An 8,669-nucleotide genomic window follows, 5' to 3' on the forward strand; every position below is an offset into this window, starting at 1 on the left:
GGGAGGAGATATGGGGATATATGTTCATGTATACCTGATTCACTTTGTTATACAGCAGAAACTAACACACCATTGTGAAGCAATTATACTCCAATAAAGGTGTTAAAAAAATTTTTTTTAATTTAAAAAATTTCCCTTGACATAAGTTTCAGTATGTGTGTATAATAGTGAAGGGGCAGAGGGGAGGAACTTCCTCTTCCCCAGTGTTGTGTTAAATAGTGTCTACTCTATACTAGTCTATGTGTAGGCGTAGATGTTCATTCATATATATATATATATATATATGTGTGTGTGTGTGTGTGTGTGTGTGTGTGTGTCTAGTTTTTAGAGTGTGCAATCAAAAACACACATGCACATCTATTTTCCCAAGAAATGGCAGGAGTGGCTGACTTACAGAAAAACCTAGAAATATTAATAAATTGTGCCTGGAATTTGCATTCCTTTTTATAAGACAAAGGGTCACTGCTTTTTTCTCCTCACTGTTTTTTTTGTTTTGTTTTGTTTTTACATCTTTCTTAGAGTATAATTGCTTTACAATGTTGTGTTAGTTTCTGCTGTATAACAAAGTAAATCAGCTATATATATACATATATCCCCATATACCCTCCCTCTTGTGCCTCCCTCCCACCTTCCCTATCCCACCCCTCTAGGTGGTCACAAATCACTGAGCTGATCTCCCTGTGCTGTGTGGCTGCTTCCCACTAGCTAACTGTTTTACATTTGGTAGTGTATATATGTGCATGCCACTCTCTCACTTCGTTGCAGCTTACTCTTCCCCCTCCCCATGTCCTCAGGTCCATTCTCTACATCTGTGTCTTTATTCCTTTCCTGCCTCTAGGTTCATCAGAACCAATTTTTTTTTTTTTAGATTCCATATATATGTGCTAGCATACAGTATTTGTTTTTCTCTTTCTGACTTACTTCACTCTGTATGACAGACTCTAGGTCCATCCACCTCACTACAAATAACTTAATTTCATTTCTTTTTATGGATGAGTAATATTCCATTGTACATATGTGCCACATCTTCTTTATCCATTCATCTGTTGATGGACACTTAGGTTGCTTCCATGTCCTGGCTATTGTAAATAGAGTTGCAATGAACATTGTGGTACATATCTCTTTTTCAATTATGGTTTTCTCAGGGTATATGCCCAGTAGTGGGATTGCTGGGTCATATGGTAGTTTATTTTTTTGTTTTTTAAGGAACCTCCATACTGTTTGCTTGATTGGTCTACGTCTCAGGGACTTGCCCTTGAGGTTGGAGCCCCATGCCCACTATCCATATTATCAGCAATGCAGGGTGGAGAGGACATGAGGGGAAGATTGAAAACTCCTTCTTGATCTTCTCCATAATCTGTTAACCATCAGGAATCTTCCCAGACTCATCTGGTCTTTAAGGCCATGCTTTATCAGGCCTGATATAGTTTGCCCTAGAATGGGTAGGAATATAAAATCTCCTCTTGTCTTGTCATCATGGCTCTCAAGAGATAATCACAAAATAAGTTCACCTTGATTTTGGTGACTATTCAAAGAGGTGGTCTATAAATTTTATTATTTTGTTCAACATATAGAAAACTCTCAATATTTTCAAGTGGCTGTGTCTGTTATGACAGCCATAAAAACCTGGATCAAAAGGGAGCTCATTTCACACTCACAGACACAACTGAAAAAATACTTTTTTCTTACATTCTCATCCCTCTGAACTCCTGTTTTCCAGCCTCCATCAGATTCTAATTCAATGTTCCTATTCCATAAATCCCTTTGGAGAAAAGGAACTCTCTTGGCTCTAATGAGTGTACTGAAATTGGTTTTCCAAGAATGATTAAGACAGTCAGACTATATGGGTAGTGATTATTGCTCCCCACACTGTCCTGAAAGGAACAGAGCTGTTGGAAACAGTAAATGCTGCAGTGTTATGTAAGAACTCATTACTCTCCTTTGATCCTCTGTTTGCTGGCTCCCAACACAGTGATGGGCTACAATATGCAGCTATGAGACAACCTTGATGCAATTTAAGGATATACCACATGTTGCAGAAAAGAAAGAAAAGACAATTTAGAAGTAGAGAGGCAGAAACAGAGGTAAAGCAGGAAATATCATGGGATAAAGGTGTGGATCCACAGCAGTTGCCTCAGGTGCCAAAAATTATCCCTTCATGAGAAGCCAAACTGTCACCTGATGTATATTCCTAAATCATTTAATTTTATTACAAAATTTTCTCCTCCGCCACCGCATCTCCCTGTCACTCTCAGATCCTGTTAAGCAGTTTTTGTCTTCCTTTGAAAATAGATAGATTTGAGAGGAGAGAGAAGCCTACTTTCTAAGACTTTGAAACGATGGAGTAGTAACATCTACTCCAGCCATGTGTAAATCAAATAATGAATATGAAGTAGAAGACTATATGATATGGTATTGTAGACTCATTAACAATGGTGGAAGGTGTCTTAAATGCTGGAGTAGTGCAAAATCAAAACATAAAACATTTTTCCTGGTGAAATAAGGAACTTAAATCCTGAGTTTGGATCAAACTGCCATGGAGATTTAAGGGGATTTAAGAGGTATAGAAGCTTGCCAAAGCAATACATTATTCTAACATTTATTATTTAAAACACTAGTAAAATTTGGAGTCAGATGAAGCATGATTGGAGGAAGAAAGCATTTACTGAGCATTTAGTATGTGTTAGGTGCTTTTGAACAAACTATTCAATTGAAGCCTACTTTCTAAAACTTTGAAACAATGGAGTAGCAACATCTACTCCAGCCATGTGTAAATCAAATAATGAATATGAAGTACAAGACTATATGATATGGTATTGTAGACTCATTAACAATGGTGGAAGGCAGCTTAAAAGCTGGAGTAGTACATGTTTATCTTCTATACCCATTATTATCAGATGGCATATATTACCTCAAAGCTGCAAATAATAATAATAATACTTATAATATTTTTTAAAAATAACATTTTTTTAAAAATCACTTGTCTTTTTCTTAATAATTTTTTAAAATTATTTATTTATCTTTGGCTGCACTGGGTCCTCACTGCTATGTGCGGGCTTTCTCTAGTTGCTGCAAGCAGGGACCACTCTTCATTGTGGTGCACAGGCCTCTCACTGCGGTGGCTTCTCTCGTTGCAGAGCACGGGCTCTAGGCACGCTGGCTTCAGTAGTTGTGTCATGTGGGCTCAGTAGTTGTGGCTTGCAGGCTCTAGAGCACAGGCTCAGCAGCTGTGGCACATGGGCTTAGTTGCTCTGTAGTATATGGGGTCCTCCCGGACCAGGGATTGAACCCATGTTCCCTGCGTTGGCAGGCAAACTCTCAACCACTGCACCACCAGGGAAGCCCCGCTTATAATACTATTTAAGATAAGACTTCCCTTGTTATTTGACACTTGACCTTGAAAATCCACCTAATTTTTCTGAAATTTAGTTTTCAAATCTAAATAAATAGGGATAATCATATTCCCCACCTTGCATAGTTAATTATAAGGATTATCACTATGAGTTAATACATGTGAAGAAATCAATGATTAGCAGGAAACTTGTACATGGTTGTAGCTCAAAATAATTTTGCTTGTTCTTCCTTTGACATTTTAAAGATTTTTTTACTTTATAAAGCATTGTTTGCTTTTCTATGTTCTCATAGCACCTTGCAATGTATCAATTTTAACACCAATCACACAAGGTAACTGTTTTTTGTCTACCTCATGAAACTCATACTTCCTTGAGGGTAGAGGCTATGACGTATTTATCTTTGACTTACTGGTGTTTAGTACAGTGATGGCATAGAGTAGGCATGAGGAATTAAATAAGTTAAAAATATCTGAATGTTTTTCAAGTTTAAGAAACAAAGAATAAGAGAATGAGAGAGATGAAAACGGTTGAGAGGGAAGGAAGGAAAGAAGGAAGGAAGAAGGAAAAAACACAGAGTGAGGAAGAGAGAAAAACAAAAATAACAGCATCAACAAAAAATCCTATTGACTCAGAATCAAGTGACAATTCTTTGAGCTGAAAAACTGTTATGTTATTTAAAAGTTCCATGAAGAGTAACAAATAATTAAAATTTCAAATTTTTCTTTTTACAGCATGGGCAGCAAAACTTGAAGTTTTTGTTTATACTAAGTCTTATTTGGAATTTCTCCTACTCTTTAAAAATCTTTCCACTAAATATATAGAAATTATTTACCTTCCTCTTATAACTGAGGAGTCTCTCCTTAAAAACAAAGAACATGGTTGCCTTTGTCATGTCTCTGTCCCTGACACAATTCACCTTTGAAGTGAATAAAGAGATTGTGAATAGATTGAAAGCAAATGAAAGACCTTGACTTTTCCAGTGAGCTCAATTTTTGGCACATAAAGAGTGGAGAATTCAGGTAGCAGGAGGCACCAATCCATTGAATAATGCTTTTTCTTTCCTTTACAAATGAAATTTAAGAAATTACATTTCACAAATATTTATGGAGTACCTATGGTGTATGGGCATACCCATACATGGATACAAACAAAAGGGACTTTTTCTTTCTGCCTTCAAGGGATTCATAACCTAAGATAATTGTACAAGTAAATAAATTACATCAAAGTGATAGGGATAGAGTAGGATAATTAAATGGTCAGTTTAGAAATCCCACTAGGGGATTAAAGACAGAAAGAGAATTTTAAGGGAGTTTGGAAGACTGTTGTAAGCTAATGACCACTCAAGAAAAAAAATCCAGTAACCTAGCAACAATCTACACTACCTTGAAGGAAGACCAGGTTCATCCAAGTGCCAGACACACTCAATCCACAAACCGTGAGAGTTAAAATACAAGACAATAGATATGGTGCCTGAATCTTGTTACATGAAGTCAGAGAGTTAATAGTCCTTGAAGAGTAACATTTCTGAATGTAGCCAAGACAGAAACTAGGTGAAAGGGGACATTTTACTGAAGCCTGAGATGAACTACCATATTTAATGTATATGTATATGTTAATGTATATGTATACATATACATTTAATGTATATGTTAATGTAGCAGGGAAGAGCCAAATCTGACTACATGTTGTATCTGTTTTTTTACATTAACCTTTGCTTTCTGCTGCTTTTGTTCATTAAAAGGATACTGTCTATACATAATGGCCTGCCTTGGGGAACCCTGCTCCTCTGCCTGAATGTTAAACCAAAGTGCCTTTGTTCAGGCAAATATCCGGACTCTGTCCACCCGTGGATGGTTACAAGAAAGAAGAAATTAACACATCCCCTCCCTGAAGCAGGCCATTCCTGTGATATTTGCAAAACTTACGGCTTTTTTACTTTACTTCCTCATCTCCTCCCCCTCTCTGTGCTGTAAAAAAAAAAAAAAAAGAAAGAAAAAAAAAGAAAGAAAGAAACGGGCATCCAAACCCCAAGAAGATGGTTATTTTGAGACTTTAGTCTGCCATCTTCTGGGTCTGCTGGCTTTCCAAATAAAGTCCTATTTCTTGCCTCAACACCTCATCTCCGATTTATTGGCCTGTCATGTGGCGAGCAGAGTGAGCTTGGACTCGATAACTTTCACACCCTTTTGCTAATATACAGATGATTTAAATAACACCATGACAGTTCCAATTAAACCATATAGGACCAAAGGACAAACTGATGATGTAAGCCTTGACGTCTGCCCAAGAATGAGGAAGAAGGTTGTCTTCTCCCCTCTGCACTCTTTGATTATAAAAGTGTGGCCTTCTCTGTTCTTGGGGCTGCTGTGCTCCCTTGCCAGCTTGCTTGTATCTCTCACAACTGTCCTATGCTAATAAACTCACTCTTTACCTACAGGTTTGCCTCACGCTGAATTCTTTCTGTGACAAGACAAAAGAACCTGAGCTTCAGTAAGTCCTGACAACAGGTGAGTGGTTTTAATTAAAAAAACAAACAAAAAAAAACAGTGGGATGGGGTCCCCTCCTAGTCAGGGATCATGGGTTCAAGTCCTATCAGTTTGGTATTACTGGCATGTAAATCAAAAGGAACAAACTATCAAGCAGTGAGTCTGGAGAGAAACAATAACTTGAGTTTGAAGTCCTCTAAGTCATGAATAAACCAGGATGTGGAAATATACAATTAGGTGTATGGTTTTGTTACCGAATTAGTCAACCAGACCTGCTGCAGGGCCCTAGCCTGGGCCAAGACCCCCTGTCTCTACCAGGGAGTTTCTTTTTCCAATTGGATTTGGGCAGCTAATAAGGAAACCAATGCTGAGACTGGAACAGCACAAGCTTTAGTCAATGGCCAAAGAATGGGGAAATGGGAACCTAGTTCACAAATCAACTTAACCCAATTCCGGTGACTGTACCAACGGTTGCCCTAGAGCAGGCTGCTGCTGAATCACTCCTGGTAGAACTATTTCCCACAAGTGTGATTTTCTCCACAACGTCTATGTCTGTCTTCTTTCACAAAAATATTAACTCAATATAATTCATTATACTTCTTGACAAACTTCTCCACCATGGAACACAGCAATTCAAAAATAATTTCAAATTCATAGTAAATTAAGGGCTGCATTAAAAATCTCCCAGACATACTGTTCTCTGAAATTGTCTGTGTCATTCCAACAAGGATCCTAGTTTTTGAATGTTTAAATAATATTCTAAAATGTAAAACACATTTTTAGAAAACTATGAATTTTTAACATAGTCATCCTCTACTGATTTTTTTTTTTTTTTTTTTTTTTTTTTTTGTGGTACGCAGGCCTCTCACTGTTGTGGCCTCTCCCATTGCGGAGCACAGGCTCCGGACACGCAGACTCAGTGGCCATGGCTCACGGGCCCAGCCACTCCGTGGCATGTGGGATCTTCCCAGACCGGGGCACGAACCCGTGTCCCCTGCATCGGCAGGCAGACTCTCAACAACTGCGCCACCAGGGAAGCCCTCTACTAGTTTTAAAATATTATATTATGCAGCCATTTTGTTTGTCCAACACTGCTTAAAAGAATGTCTAAGTGTTTAAAAAATGGTCTATAATGACATTAATAAGAAGCATCTTAATATTAAAACTAGCTAAATGAGAGCTCAAGAGAGGGACAAAAAACTATAGGTTATAAAAAGATTGCATAGAAGCAAGTCTTAAGATGGAAACCCAAAATGTTTTCTAAGGATGTTAATACAGTTTAAAGTCAAAGAATATAACCTTTGACAAATGTCTTAATTTTGCACAGCATCAGACACATTATAGGGCTCCATTCAATCTCACATGGGTTTCTCCACAGATACTTAAGCATCCTTATGTTATGGCAGATGGCTTTGCACAGAGAGATAACTCCAAAGACAAAACAGGCCATGCAAAGTCTTTATGACCTAGCCTCAAAAGTCACATGCCATCATTTTTGCACTATCCTATTTATGACACAAACCAGCCATGACTGAGTATGGGAAGTAACTGCATAGGGACATGAATACCAGAAGGCAAGGATCATGGGGGACCATTTTGGAGACTGGCTCTCTCTCTTCCTTTCTCTCTCTTTCTTGCTCTCTCACTCTCATTTATCTATCTGTCTATCTATCTATCTATCTATCCATCTATATTTCTACCTATCATCTATCTACATCAATACCTGTACACATACATACACATGCACACTACTGAAAGTACACTTTCTCAAAGTAACATGTAGACTTACACCTTCATATTCTGTATTCTACTTTGCTTTTAAATGCCTCTTTTGAACCACTAAATAGATTTCACAACCCACTAATTGGTTGCCACCCTAATCTGAAACATAATTATGAACATGGTGTTGAAAACAAAGTTATTATTGATATTCTGGTACCATACGCATATGGATTTACGCAATACTGTGAAATCATGAAAAAAAATCTGCATTTTAAGTTTAGTTCTAAAGAAAAAGTGACTGTTCCACAATACAAACTGTTGGGGAAAAAATCCTTTGACAATCTTATTGTTCTGTATTACACATGAGAACTGATTAACGCAGAATCTATTTGCCAAAGCAAAGAACATGCTGGCAAGATACAGTAGGCCAAGGAAAAGCCAACCTCAAGAAAGTAAGACCCAGCATTGTCCATGACATACTGGAGATAAATACAGGTCCCATAACCAGGGAACCATAAAATTTATTCTTCAGACTGAATGAAAGTAAAAGGGAGACCCATGACTAATTACACTGGGACAACAAGTCTAAACTTAAAACCATCCCAGGTGAACCTGAAAGTAGAGTTACCTTCCCTATAACCATTATATTGGAGGAAAATTTTTCAGAAATAGAAGATGGAGACACGAAGTATTATCTACAAATAGTTATTAGTCCCTTTTTCAAGAAGGAAATATCTCACACTTGTTCATCTGTGAGAAATAAATGAAATAGAATGAATGAACGTAATGAAATAGAAACTGCCTGTATGTAATGCATACTACATAAGTTCAATTTAACTGTGCTTGAATAGTGTTTTCTTACAAAAAAAAAAAAGGGAGGGGCCTGATTACTACTTTCAAATTTGTGCCTAGAACCAATCGTAACAGACTCATTTGAGTCCTATCAGGAGCAATGATTATCAATTCCTCATAAGGAAGATTTAGGAATCACTATCATATATATATATATATATATATATATATATATATATATATATATATACATTACAAGGTCACTGTTTTGAGTTCTCATTACAAACTACTGTTTAGTTATTCCCAACAAGTCAT

Source organism: Delphinus delphis, chromosome 19, assembly GCF_949987515.2.
Source record: "Delphinus delphis chromosome 19, mDelDel1.2, whole genome shotgun sequence".
NCBI lineage: Eukaryota > Metazoa > Chordata > Mammalia > Artiodactyla > Delphinidae > Delphinus > Delphinus delphis.